Source organism: Artemia sp. Qi Xiang Cuo, chromosome 20, assembly GCF_049724085.1.
Source record: "Artemia sp. Qi Xiang Cuo chromosome 20, ASM4972408v1, whole genome shotgun sequence".
NCBI lineage: Eukaryota > Metazoa > Arthropoda > Branchiopoda > Anostraca > Artemiidae > Artemia > Artemia sp. Qi Xiang Cuo.
This window is the reverse complement of record NC_142813.1, coordinates 9940239-9955375: the sequence shown is the minus strand read 5'-3', so window position 1 is coordinate 9955375 and position 15137 is coordinate 9940239. Positions and strand designations below refer to the sequence as shown.

The 15137-nt window shown below is 34.2% G+C and overlaps 1 protein-coding gene across 1 annotated transcript in view; it reads right to left on the bottom strand.

The window, feature by feature from the left end:
• The window catches only part of LOC148939854 (uncharacterized), a 450089-nt gene that overhangs the window by 382789 nt on the left and 52163 nt on the right, over positions 1-15137 (bottom strand). The window lies entirely within an intron of this gene.

Genomic DNA, 15137 nt, shown 5'->3' with positions numbered 1-15137 from the left:
TCCAAACAACGAAAAAAAATTTCTCTTAGTATAATTTAGCTTTTATTTGATATTATACAATGTACTATCTTATTCACTATCTTTTTATTTATTTTTCTTCTTTCATTTTCATTTTCTAACCCTTTCGGTTATAATTACATGTATTGGTTTACTCAATGCTAGGATAGCCTCTAGGTTTGCAAGACTGATGTCTTTGTCCTATTCAATTTAGTAATAGTGCTTGTTTGTCCCTCGTGAACTGACCAAACCACTAATGAAATAGCTCAGATATTTGACATTGTCTGTTGCGTTGAATTAAATTATGTAGGTCCACAATTCTTTGTGGCAGCTCAAATTTTAGAATAATAGAGCTCATTGGTGTCACCATTTCAACTGGATTGCAACATAATGACAACGTTTCAGGCTATGAGCACTAAATACATAACCTTAGCTCTGCCCGTGCCAGCAGAGGCACCCAGGCCACAAAGGAAGAGCCGTCAGTTTATTGCAACTGCAACGTCTTCCTATTCTGGTTTGAATTAGGTATCAAGGCCAAATATGCCTGCCTGATAATTGCACCTTAATGTGCTCCAGGGCCTTGCCCTTTGACACATGTCTACGGTGGATGCCAATGAAAAACAAAATTCGAACACCTTTGATCTCTCATTGGTTGACGTTTTTTGAGGAACTCCATCTTCGCACTGTGATGACACTAGTCACAAGCAGTTGTCTCGCTGAATTCCGTTTTGATCGATTAGTGGTTCTGGGAGTCCAGTGAATGTTCGATATCTTCCTACGAAATTTATTTTCCATTGTTTGGCTTTCTCTTTCTTTCTCTTAATTTAATTATCAAGTCTCTGATAGTAAAAGCAAGATACTGTTATTGAAAAACCGTAGAATTTAGCAAAAGGAAAATTCATGAGATCTATAAATTTTGCAAAGTCTGTTGAAGGTTCTTTTAGCAGGTTCTATTCTGGCCGATACTTCTTGCATCGTATAATGACTACTCTCAGTTATGCTCTATAGGTATTTGAATTGATCTAAATTATCTGAACCCTAATCCCTGCACTAGATATCCAAGGGAGAGTCACTAGCTGCCATGCATTTAGTATTTTTGGCGTTTACTTTCAGACCCACTACCTCTGTCTCTCAACCAATCCTATATTTCTTGGAATCACCTTTTCTAAGCCTATAGCATTGCGATGCTATCAGAAATAGTTTAAGTTCATCAGACTGATTAATGGGTTTATCACAACGCCACATTGTTCAATGCATCTGAGAATTTATTCTATCAGTATAACAAAGAGAATTGGAGACCGAAGGTAGCCTTGATTCACTCCTGATAGGATACAGAAAATTGTAGTCTAGCTGTAATAGGTCTTGATTCACCATTCGCTGTTTTTATGCATGACAATTACAAGAGTGAGTTACTAGTTTCTCTCGGACACTGTAGTATAGAAGGATAGTTCCCAATTTAGAAGTTCAGAGTTTATGGACTTCACAAAATAAATAACCGAGTCAAACTAAAAACGAGTAGAAATTAACTTGAGTGGGGCTCAAAACCCCTATGCCTTCCCAAGGCCAAAACATAATTTGCACTTTATTATAAAAATACAAATGAATGTGCATTGTCAGTTTAATATACATAAGCTGATGTTTATTCTTTAAAGTGTTAATAATATTTCATTTATTAAAGTTATAAAAGTGAAAATATATTACTCAACATTAGAGCTTCCTGGTAGTTGCACCTTAATGTGCTCCAGGGCCTTGCCCTTTGACACATGTCCATGGTGGATGCCAGCAAAAAAACAAATTCGGACACCTTTGATCCCTCATTGGTCGAAGGTTTTCCAAGTAACTCTATCTTCGCACTCTGATGACACTAATCACAAGCAGTTATCTCGCTGAATTCCGTATTGATCAGTTAGTGATTCTGTGAGTACAGTGAATGTTCGGTATCTTCCTACGACATATATTTTCGATTGTTTGGGTTTTTCTATCTTTCTCTTAGTTCAATTATCATGTCTCTGATAGGAAAGGCAAGATACTGTTATTGAAAAACCGTAGAATTTAGCAAAAGTAAAATCCATGAGATCTAAAACTTGTGGAAAGCCTGGTGAAGGTTACATTAGCAGGTCCTGTTTTGGCCTATACTTATTTCACCGTATAATGACTATTCTCAGTTATGCTCTATAGGTATTTGAATTGATCTACATTATCTGAACCCTAATCTCTGCACTAGATATCCAAGGGAGAGTCACTAGCTGCCATGCATTTAGTATTTTCCGCGCTTACTTTCAGACACACTACCTCTGTCTCTCAACCAATCCAATATTTCTTGGAATCACCTTTTCTAAGCCTCTAACATTGCGATGCTATCAGACATAGTTTAAGTTCATCAGAAGGATTAATGGGTTTATCTCAACACCACCTTGTTCACTGCATCTGAGAACTTATTTTATCAGTATAACAAAGAGATTTCGAGAACGAAAGTAGCCTTGATTTACTCCTGATAGGATACAGAAAAGTGTAGTTTAGCTGTATTAGGTCTTGACACAACATTCGCTGTTTTTATACGTGGCAATTACAAGAGTGAGTGACTAGTTTCTCTCGGTCACCGTAGTATAGAAGGATAGTTCCCAATTTAGACCTTCAGAGTTCACAAAATAAATAACCGATTCAAACTCAAAACAAGCAGAAATTAACTTGAATAATGCTTCTATATAGAAGTGCTTAATACCATCAACCGGTCCTGAAGCATTGCTGATACGTTCTCTTGACAACCCATGTGGGCATAGTGTGTTTCGATTTTTTTCAACACATTTAAAATATTGCCCAAAATAACCATAGGTTTATTAGTAGTTGTAATAGCTGCAGTAGTTATAGTAGAACAGTAGGAGCAGAATTAATAGTAGTAGTCTTGGCCTTAGTAGCAGTAGTAGTAGTAGAAGTAAAAATAATAGTAGCAGTAGTAGCAGTTGTAGGAGTAGAAGCAGTAGCATTATGATGCAAATATTGTCTTTTGGTTAGGTCAACATCCCCCATAACAAGCGTTGTAAGTATTAATTACAAACATGAAACTCTTCCTAAGATATCGCTGAAATGCCCTTTTGATAACCTGCATACGGATGGCAGGTTGTCATCCGTACAACAGAAATTTTTAGAAATATTCTCGGAAAATTTCACTTTCATATCCTTACCTATAGTTTTAATAGAATTCAAAGCAGTAGTATTACTACACAACTTACTGCAATTACCCATTGCTATGATATTGTCGATTTGCTCTTTTGATAAACTTTATATTCATATAGTTCTTGATATTTTCACTTTAATGCTCATAATCTTACAAGCAGTTGGGATTGAAGTAGTAGTTGGAGCAATTGGAGCAGTAGTAGAACTAGTAAATGTGGCAGTAGCAGTAGTATTAGTAGTAGTGTGCAGTACAAATATTACCTTTTGGTCAATTGGTCTTCCCCTTTAAGTATTCTCTATTAGTTCCAACTTAATACAGATTTGAAATTTAAAGTATACATTTTGATAATTTAAATGCACATAGTTTATTTTGTCTGTTCTAATTTCCCATCAATATTCTATCAAATATCTTTCATAGACTTAGGCATAATAGTGCTATTATCACAGAAGTTTCCTTGGTAGTAAAAGTAGTTGCATTGTTAGTGTTGTATTAGTAGTAGTAGCAGTAGTTGCATTATTAGTGTTGTATTAGTAGTAGTAGCAGTAGTATTAATAGCGGTAGTAGCATGTGCATATTGCCTTTTGGTCAGTTGAACATCGCTTTCATGATGCCCCGGAAGTTTCACCTTGACATGTTAATCCGTTCCAAAAGTAAACGTAAAGAAAAGTAGCAGTGGTATTAGTGTTAGTAGTGACTTGCTTGTATTACCTTTTTGTCAATTGATCTTCCCATTTAAGTATTCTCCGAAAGTTTCAACTTAATAACCAAATTAATTCTTGAGATACGCCTTTTTGACAATCTGCAAACGCATAATGTGTTTTGATTTGGTTCGAATTCCCTCTCAACATTCTGTCAAATTTTCACCATCCTACGTGTAGTCTTAATTGTAATAGTAGCATAGTAGTAGTGGTAGCAGTAGAAACAGTAGTAGCAGTAACAGTGTATAATTATTAGTACTAACAGTAGTTGCAGCAGTATTAATAGCAGTAGTACGAGGTACATTTTGCCTTTGAGTCAACTAAACATCCCACTCATGATGCCCCTGAGGTTTCCTCTTTATATGACAAGCCGTTCCAAAAGTAGTGCTGAGGGTGTTGAGATCTCCAAACGTATAATTACTGAACCTTTCAACAGTAAAAAAAATTGATGTCTCAAAACTTTGTTTGGATGTTTGTTATGGAAAATGATGGGTGTGGGGAAGGGGGCTCTCAAATCACTTTGACTGTTAAAAAGGGACCTATAACCTTCAATTTAAATATAAAATAAGACCCATTTCTCGCCCTCAGGCTCTGGTGGTTTGTATCAATCTCAAAAGCCCTGTTACATGTTCTTTGGACTATTCTGGATCAAAAGACCGTCTCAAAATATGTATTGGATGCATCTCGGGAAGACACGACGTGTTTGTGTGTGTGGAGGGGGGAGGGTTGTTGCTCTCTGATCCCTTTGACTCTTAAAAAGAGCACTTGGACTTTTGATTACCAATCCAATGATCCCTCCAAAGCATATAGGACCACATTTTCTATAAGACCCTTATATGCCCCCAGAGCAAAACTTACAATCCTTGTCCTGAGAGTTGTAGGGGGGGGGTCTTCCTCTCCCATTCTTTTGATATGATCGCCCTTGAAAAAAAAACAATTTTGGGGTGTGTCCCCTCTTATTTGAAAAGCAGGGAAATCTTCCAAGACTCGTAGCTTTTGATGGGTAAAATTAAGCTTAAGGAACTTTAAGTATTTAAAATCAGCATAAAAAATCAATTTTTTTTATGTTTGGTTATTATCAAAATTCCTTTTCTTAAAGTTTTGACTACTAATCGCCAAAGTTTTTCTTACTTACAGTCTGCTACCACAAACTGTTTGATAAGACTCTCATATAGTTTTGAAGAGGGAGTCATTCGATTGCAAATTAAAAATTCTAAATAAAAGTTCAAATAGGGATATTATCCTTTTAATAGACAGTGATCGTCATGGAAAGGCAGTCCGGTTTCTAAAATATCTACGCCATATTTAAGGGGATGATTTGACCTATTGTCATGGAAAGGCAGTGTGGTCTCCAAAATTATCTAAAAATTCTAGTACCTCTTCTAGGATCCAACATAAATCAAAGTATTACAATTCCTTCTAAGGTCCTATAATTCCTGTACTGCACAAGGTGCCAACGGTTGTTGCCCAAAAACCCAGGACATGAGAAAGATATTTAAGTAGAACGTTTAAACAGAACGGATAATAGATCAGAAATTGTTTGTTTGGGTGTGACTTAAGTAATACAATGTACCGGTTAAGGACCTCTAATTATGCAAACAAAAACAAAAAAACAAGACTCCCTGCATATATTTTAACAGAAAAAAATGAAACAGAATAGAAAAAGTATTCAATGAAAATAAGAAAACGAATGAAAATAAGATGTAATTGTTACACATTGGTAAAGTCTGAGTCACCCAAATATTTTTGGTAAGAGAAGGATATTTAAATAGGACTTTTAGATAGAACGGATAACAGATCGGAAATATTTTTTGTTTGGGTGTGACGTAAGTAATGCAATGTACCAGTTAAGGAACTTAAATTATGCGAACACAAACGGCAAAACAAACGAGACTCCCTGTATACATTTTAACAAAAAAAATGAAACAGGATAGAAAAAGAATAGAATAAAAATAAGAAAATGAATGAAAGTAAGATGCAAATGTTAAACCCTGGTAAAGTTCAAGTTACCTAAATATTACTAATATTGGACCGGTAAAGGAAAATACACTCTAGCCTTTTAGAGGTCTCAGGAGTGTCATCATTATTCTTGTTAGTGGCAATTTGTACTCCAATAAATTTATACTTTGTGGTGTATTTGAATTTGTATTCCTTTAAATCTCATATTCTCATTCCTGCTTGTTTTAGATTTGATTTCTGAAACATTTTGTTCCATTGAAAAAGCGTGTTTTCATTTTCCTTTTTGCTTCTTTTAACTTTTAAATTTTCTCTTGATTTTCAAGGGAAAAAGTAGTTTTATTTTGAAAATAAAAGAAATGGTATAACCTTGCCAAAGACTTCATTTTTCATTGACAAATGCATCGAGCTTGAACACTGGCAATAAATTTACTAAATTACTCTCAAGACGAAACTTCCAGCAAGCGCCCTAGATTACGGTGAGATGATAACATCAGAAATGACCAATTACACTTTTGAAACTAGTTTGAAAATGACAACTATAGATGCTTTATATGAGTGAGACAGGAATTGAGCATCAGCAAACACCCCAAATTAGGCTAAGATGAGAACATCAGAAATGACCAATTACACTTTGGAAACTAGTTGGAAAATGACAACTATAGATGCTTAATATGAGTGAGACAGAATTGAGCACCAGCAAGCACCCCAAATTAGGCTGAGATGAGAACATCAGAAATGACCAATTACACTTAGGAAACTAGTTTGAAAATGACAACTATAGATGCTTTATATGAGTGAGACAGGAATGGAGCATCAGCAAACACCCCAAATTAGGCTGAGATGAGAACATCAGAAATGACCAATAACACTTCGGAAACTAGTTGGAAAATGACAACTATAGATGCTTTATATGAGTGAGACAGAATGGAGCACCAGCAAACACCCCAAATTAGGCTGAGATCAGAAATGACCAATAACACTTTGGAAACTAGTTGGAAAATGACAACTATAGATGCTTAATATGATTGAGACAGGAATGGAGCACCAGCAAGACCCCAAATTAGGCTGAGATGAGAACATCAGAAATGACCAATAACACTTTGGAAACTAGTTGGAAAATGACAACTATAGATGCTTATATGAGTGAGACAGGAATGGAGCACCAGCAAACACCCCAAATTAGGCTGAGATGAGAACATCAGAAATGACCAATTACACTTTTGAAACTATTTGAAAAATGGCACGTATAAATGCTTTATTTAGAGTGAGATGGGGAATAGAACACGAACAAGCTGAGAATGGAACTAAGGCCGAGACGAAAATATCAGAAATAACCAATTGGTCATTGCAAACTAGTTGGAAAATAGGAAATCTGTAGGCTTTATATAGACTAAGATTGGAGTAGAGCACCAGCAAGCACCCCAAACTAGGCTGAGATGAGAGTATCAGAAATTACAAATAACCGTTCGGAAAGTATAATATCTGGAAATTGGTAAATGTAGAAATTGTAAGTAGCAGCCATATTTAGTAGTACCTTTAAAACACTAAACCTTTCGGTGATCCTAGCTTAGTGTCCGAGGGGTTTGAGTCCTAGTGTCACTGACTATTTGGTTCGGAACAGGGGTCAGTGGCAGGACTCTGCAAGCTTAGCCAAAGTCGACCCAGCTCTAAATAGGTTCCTGGAGAAATCTGGGGAAGGTAAACAGGATAGGAGTGCCAAACCCCAACTTGGCTGGCCCCCAACCCTCCCTCACCATTACACTTCCCGGCTGAAGGGCAATGAAACGGAGATCTGCACCGCTTGTAGGGACTTTTAGGCTCAATGCTGTATTATTTACCTTTTACATTCTTTTTCAAACACGAAACCAGGGAAAATTGTATATTCTTTTTAATATACATTTTCCTTCGAAAGCAATTCTTTAAATCAAGAATCTTGAGCAAAATTCCCACTTCAAATTCTATATGGGTATGAATTACCAGCAAGCACTCAAGATTAAGTTGAGACGACAATATCACACAAAGAGCACATTAGAACAATATATGTGACAAATAAAACTAGAAACTAATTGGAAGGTCGCAAATGTAGATACTTTTTACAGAGTGAGATGGGCGAGGGCTAATCATTATTTGGTCAGTTCTAGCTGACTTGTCGTAACTGCTAGGTCAATAGTGACCAATGGTGTAAACTACTTCAAATACTTGACTTACGAAGCAGTGAAGAAAAGTTTCGGTGCTTGAAAACTGCTTAAGTGCAAAATCAGATTAGAAGGGAGCTACTAAAGGGCAAATTCTGCAAATCTATTATTGCTAAATATTTGTCAAATCATAAGGCATACCTTTCAAATACGAAAACAACTAAACACTTATATTATTTTTTAATTACTTTTTGTTTCGGTCGTTTTTTTCTCTTTTCAAATAAGAATTTTGGGTAAAGTTTAAATCTCTCTAATTGTTAAATTAGAGTTTACCAAGCCCAATGTTTAAAATGAACATGGAATAAAACATTTTTTAGTAGCCTTGAATGACTCCAACATTTTTAGTATTAAAATGGATTTTAAGATTACGTAGTTTAAAATTTAAGTGGTAAGATATGGGGGGGTGCATTTATTTTTTATTTTTACTAAGAAAGATTATTTACTGCAAATTTAAGCTGCAAAACTATCATCATAGTACCAAAGGTTCATATAGGATTTGAACTGTGCTTTCAATTTGAGACATCTGGTGACATATGAAAAACACTTACTTAACTGCATAATCTTTTTCAAATTCATTTAAACACTGTTTTTATTTCAACTGATAGCATGCTCACATTGCTTTTCGTATTCCTCTTTTCACCTCACCCCCACCCCATTCCCCATTTTGCATCTCTCTGTTACCCTTTCGTGAAAAGCTAGTATGAACTGTAATAAAGGAATTATTTTATTGTCTATTAAAAAAGTGCATGAAAATTTGCAATTCAAACAAACTCTACAACCTCAGAAGCAATTTATAGTGGAAATAGTTTGTTTTTATTTATCTATTAATTAAAAAACTTTTTCCACAAAATAATTTTTTCAAAGAAAAGTAAAGAACCCCATTAAACTAAAAATGAGCAAAAATAAAATCAAATAATCTAGCTAACCTAAAACTACCACAAATCAGCATCGATAAATAAATGAAACCAAAAACGAACAGAAATTACAATAAATAACGGATTCAAACTCAAAATGATCGGAAATCAACTTGAGTAGGGCTCAAAACCCCTATGCATTCCCAAGGCCAGAAAATAATTTGCTCTTTACTGAAAAAATATAGATGTTTTTACTTTTATAACTTTAATAAATCAAATAATATTAATATTTTGATTACCAAATATCAGTTTATGTATATTAAACTGAAAAATGCACATTCATTTGTATTTTTTTCAGTAAAGTGATGAGATGTGGATTTGTTTTGGGAAATGGTGGGCGTGAGAGGGCTGTTAGTTATCCTCCAACCACTTTCGACTATTAAAAAGGGCACAAGCCCTTCCATATCCAATCGAATGAACACTTTTTGAAGTTTCTAACATCACTATCTATAAGAACCTTATATGCCCCCAGGGCATAAATTACAACTCTTGCCCCGAGGGCTCTGAGGGGGTTATCATCCCCAAAGACCTAACGTCTAAGACCTTTAACTACGTTGAACAAAATGGCTATCTAAAAATTTTGATTGGATGTGTTAGGGAAAAAGGTGGACGTAAGAGGGTGGTTAGTTGCCATCCAATAACTTTCGACTATTAACGAGGACACTAGCCCTCTGAATTTCCAATCGAATCAGCCTACGCTCATTCAAGTTTCTACGAAAAAGCTTTCAATAAAAACCTTATATACCCCAGGGCATAAATTATAACCCTTACCATAAGGGCTGTGGGGGAGTGTCATCCTCAAAGTTATAGTTTACGGACTTTTCAACTGCTTTGAAAAAAATGACTATTTCAAAATTTTTACTGGATGTATTTGAATAAATGATGGGCATGGAAGGGGTGTTAGTTCCCTTCCAATCACTTTCGACTATTGAAAAGGGAACTAGCCATTTCAATTTTCAATCAAATGAGCCATTTTTGAAGTTTCTACGATAACGCTTTCTATAAAAACTTTTGTTGCCCCCAGGGTATAACTTACAACCCTTGCCTTGATGGTTGTTGGCGAGGGGGGGGGGGTGTTGTCATCTTAAAAGACCTAATTTCCAGAACTTTCAACTACATTGAATATAATGGCTATCTCAAAATTTTGATTGGATGTGTTCGGGGAAAAGGTGGGCGTGAGAGGGTGGTTAGTTGCCCTCCAATCACTTTCGACTATTAAAAGGGGCACTAGTTCTTTGGATTTCCAATCAAATTAGCCTTTTCTGAAGTTTCTATGACAACGCTTTCTATAAGAACCTTATATGGCCCTAGGGCATGACTTACAACTCTTGTCCTGAGGGCTGTGGGGGAGTGCCCTCCTCAAAAACATAATTTCTATCTGCAAATCAACAACGCTGAACGAAATGGCTATCTCAAAATTTTGATTGGATGTGTTGGGGGAAATGGCGGGCGTGGAAGGGGTGTTAGTTGCCTTCCAATCACTTTCGACTATTAAAAAGGGCACAAGCCATCCCAACTTCCAATCAAATGATCCCTTAAAGAAGTTACTACAACAACTCCTTCGATACGAAGTGCCTTGTTCTAAAGAAATAAATAATAAATAATATATTGTGCCAACATCGCTCTTTACTTAGGCAGCGCGATTGCGCTTCCTATGATTTTTATATATAAGCCAAACCTAAAAAAATAATATACAAGTGGAATATCAACGGGAAAAAGCATAAGGGAAAAATAAGCAATAAACAAAGCAAGAAAAGACAACGACGGAGGGATATTTGTATAAGCTATACCTTTGAATTTCCTGTTCTGGATCTCTAACTTTGAAATTATATCCAACATCCCTAAGCTATTCACAAGAAACCAAATTTTATTAGAGGTGGAGGTTATAGAATAAATTTGTAAAATTTAAAATAATTCATCCTTATTGTGTTCGGTCTACCATTCATATAGATTTACAATTTGACGCATAACAAAATACGAAAATAAAGTTTTATTCAGAAGAGACACTATTATTCTTCCATGGTTGAGATGCTATTATTTACATGGCTGAGACAATATTACTTTAAATCTCTGCTATCGGAAAAGTTAAAAATCCTAAAAACGAGAACATTTTCAAAGTTTTTAAAGCTTATATCCTACATTACCCACTTTCTTACTACATATAATTGGAAATTGTCTATAGTATTTAGTCATTAACTTTTGGGTTATACAGATGGTAGCTGAAGTCAGTATTTCTCCGGAGTATTTGTTTCAGTCAGATTCAGTAGTTTTCTAAAGTAGAAAGGGGGTGCTACTCCCATGCTTCACCCCTGGTGCCACCTATAACTTTTTTTACATAATTTATGTCTGTTTTATGGTTTTTGTCAGTGAGAATGGAAAAACAGGAATTTTCTTACTTTGATGGTTGTTTCATGGACGGTTATAAGTGTCGGTCAATTTATTTGATGTTTTTCATGGATGTCAACATCAATTTATGTCTGTTTTATGGTTTTTGTCAGTGAGAATGAAAAAACAGGAATTTTCTCACTTTTATGGATGTTTTCTGGACGGTTATGTGTGTCAGTCAATTTATTTGTTGTTTTTCATGGATTTCAATAGCAATTTATGTCTGTTTTATGGTTTTTGTCTCTGAGAATGAAAAAACAGGAATTTTCTCACTTTTAGGGATGTTTTTTTGGATGGTTATGAGTGTTAGTCAATTTATTTGTTGTTTTTCATGGATGTCAACATCAATTTATGTCTGTTATATGGTTTTTGTCAGTGAGAATGAAAAAACAGGAATTTTCTCACTTTGATGGATGTTTTCTGGATGGTTATGAGTTTCGGTCAATTTATTTGTTGTTTTTCTTGGATGACAACATCAATTTATGTCTGTTTTATGGTTTTTGTCAATTGATTACATAATATCTCCGAACAGATAACACTATCCACTAATTTCCTATCTTATGCTCTATAAACAAGGGCTTTCTCACTCCAGGAACTATATTCAAGCTTTAGTTTTTTGGGGTTTAGGAGGAAAAAAGGTACCAAGGTTAGTTTAGGTTATGTATTTATTATGTGCTATGCTTTACCCCCACCCTTCTAATGTGCAAATATACAGCCAAAATATTTTTCTAAACTATTATATTTTTATCCTATTTTGTTTTATTTCACTAGCATTAACCAAACTTAACTTCTCGCATGTTCCCCAGATATTAGAACAGTACCTTTTTTTCCTGCATTGCTTTAGTATAAGTGTGACATCCTTTTCACTAATAAATACCCATAATTTTTTGAAGACCTATAGGATATATGTTCTGAAAATTTAATCGATTATTATTATTGTTGCTGGTTTGTCTGTGAGTCCAGGCAATTTGATGTTCATATGTTAGTCCTAAAACTCAGCTGGCCTTGCCTGAGACTATAGGCAGGCAGACCTTATGTCACTTGTTCACCTGCAAATCCAGGCAACTTGGTGGGTCAACCAATTTTGAATGAATTTTGTGGTAGTGTAACTGTCTGAGCTTATAAACTGGGTTGCCTGTCTAAGACTTTAGACAGGTAGACCCTATGCCACTTGTTTGCACACAAGGACAGGTAACTTTTCAGTCAACCAATTTTCAATTAATTCTGTTTTAGTGTAACTGTCTTGGCTTATAGATTGGGTTTTCTGTCCGCGAACTGCAAGTCCAGGTGACTTGGTGGTCACATATTAATCCTAAGACTTGGTCAAAATGCCTTAGACTCTAGGCGGCCAGCCCTACTTGGAAAGTCTACTTGAATTACAATAGAGATGACTAAGATATTTGAGCTGACTCACAACAGACAATGTCTATGGAACTTGCTGATGAAGAAGCATCCTAAGCCTAATTTTCCTGGCCACATAAATTCTCAGGTAGGTTGACTAAGTTTTAGGATTGATATGTGACCACCAAGTTGCCTGAACTGCAATTGGAACTATGAAAGGCCATCTGTATGACTTAGTTGTTTTCTCTATGTATCACTGGGGTAATGTAATTTCTTTTGTATGACATTTTAGTGGATCATATATTCAATCAGAAAACCAAAAGCATTCTGTATAACTTTATTCATGTTTCTCTATAATAATTTGATGTTTAAAAAGTTATACAGAAGACTTTATATCATTCTCCATGTTTAAAGGAAACACAATATTGCCTATTGTTTTGATTTTATAGTGCTTTGTATATAAGAGTAAATGACAATATTTGTTTCTTAGAGTATAAAGAAGCAATGACTTTAATATTCCAAGTCATACAGTGCTCACTCGAGTAACTTGTATTTCTAATGTAAAAAAAAACATAAGATGTATGTGCTACTATTATATAGTAACTATGAGGTAGATTTATATCAAAATATTCAAGCAAATCACACAGCCTACTAGGTGTCTTACCTTAGCCTACATAAGGTAGGCTATCAGTGGAAGTCATTAAGTCTGCAAAACTACCAATAGGGTAGCCTATATATTGATACTTTCTTTTAGAATTATTAATGATCACCTTTAAACTGCTTAACGGTTAAAAGATCCTGGAATGCCAAAAATCCTAGGAACATCAAGACTAGGCCTAATCTAGCCAATCTCTATTCAAGAAGCATTCCTTTAAAATATTTTTCAAAGAAAAGGGCTTTTCTGAACTAGGGTCCGATTTCTGTTTTACAAAAACATACAAGAAAAAAACACCTTCTAATGCTATATGCTGATTTATTTATTTTTGGTCATTTTCTGCTGTTTAACAGCACACGTTCTTTATTTTTGAAATTGGCCACTAACTTTCGTATTGGAATACATTACGTAAACAGGTGATCTTTCTCCTTTAAAAATGAATTATCGGTTTTTCACACTAATTTAAGACGTATATGGCTGTGTAAGTTTGCACTTGACCAATTTAAAGAATTAGTTTTCATTTTAGGTATCCTTGGTACTTTAAAAGTTTAGAATTTTAGCTTAGAGTCTTAGCTTAGAGTTTTTGTTAGAGTTCTAGATTATTTTAGTTTTAGTTAAGAGTTTAGAGTTTTTAGCTTAGAGTCTTAGCTTAGAGTTTTTGTTGAAGTTCTAGTTTAGTTTTAGTTAATAGTTTAGAGTTTTAGCTTAAAGTCTTAGCTTAGAGTTTTAGTTAGAGTTGAAGTTTAATTTAGTAATTGTTAAGAATTCAGAGTTTTAGCTTAGAGTCATAGCTTACAGTTTTAGTTAGACTTCTAGTTTAGTTTAGATATATTTAAGAGTTTGGAGTTTTACCTTAGAGACTTAGCTTAGAGTTTTATTTTATTTTTATTTAAGATTTTAGAGTTTTTTAGGTTAGAGTACTAGCTTAGTGTTTTTGTTAGAGCTCTAGTTTAGTTTAGTTTTAGTTAAGAGTTTTGGGTTATAACTTAGAGTCTTAGCTTATAGTTTTTTTTAGAATTCTAGTATAGTTTATTTTTAGTTAATATTTTATAGTTTTTAGCATAGAGTCTTAGCTTTGAGTTTTTGTTAGAGTTCTAGTTTAATTTAGTTTTAGTTAAGGGTTTAGAGTTTTTAGCTTATAGTCTTGGCTTAGAGTTTTTGTAGTAGTTCTAGTTTACTTTAGTTTTAATTAATAGTTTAGAGTTTTAGCTTATAGTCATGGCTTAGAGTTTTTGTTGAAGTTGAAGTTTATTTTAGTAATAGTTAAGAGTTTAGAGTTTTAGATTAGAGTCTTAGCTTAGAGTTTTTGTTAAAGTTGAAGTTTAGTTTAGTAATAGTTAAGAGTTTGGAGTTTTACCTTAGAGACTTAGCTTAGAGTTTTAGTTTAGTTTAGTTTTAGTTAAGAGTTTAGAGTTTTTTAGCTTAGAGTTTTGCTAGAGTTTTAGTTTATTTTAGTTTTAGTTAATAGTTTAGAATTTTAGCTGAGAGTCCTAGATTATATTTGTTGTTAGAGTTCTAGTTTAGTTTATTTAATATATAATAGTTTTTATAGTTTTTTCTTTTTTAAGAGCTATTGCTTAATCTCTAGTTTATTTTAGTTTTAGTTTGTATTAAAGAATTTTATATTATTGGACTAGATTATAGTTTATGTTAGAGTTTTAGTTTAGTTTTATTTAAGAGTTAAGAGTCTAGAGGTTTTAGCTTAGAGTCTTAGCTTAGAGTTTCTGATAGAGTTCTAGTTTAGTTTTCTTCTAGTTAAAAGTTTAGAGTTTTAGCTTAGAGTCTTAGCTTAGAGTTTTTGTTAGAGTTCTAGTTTAG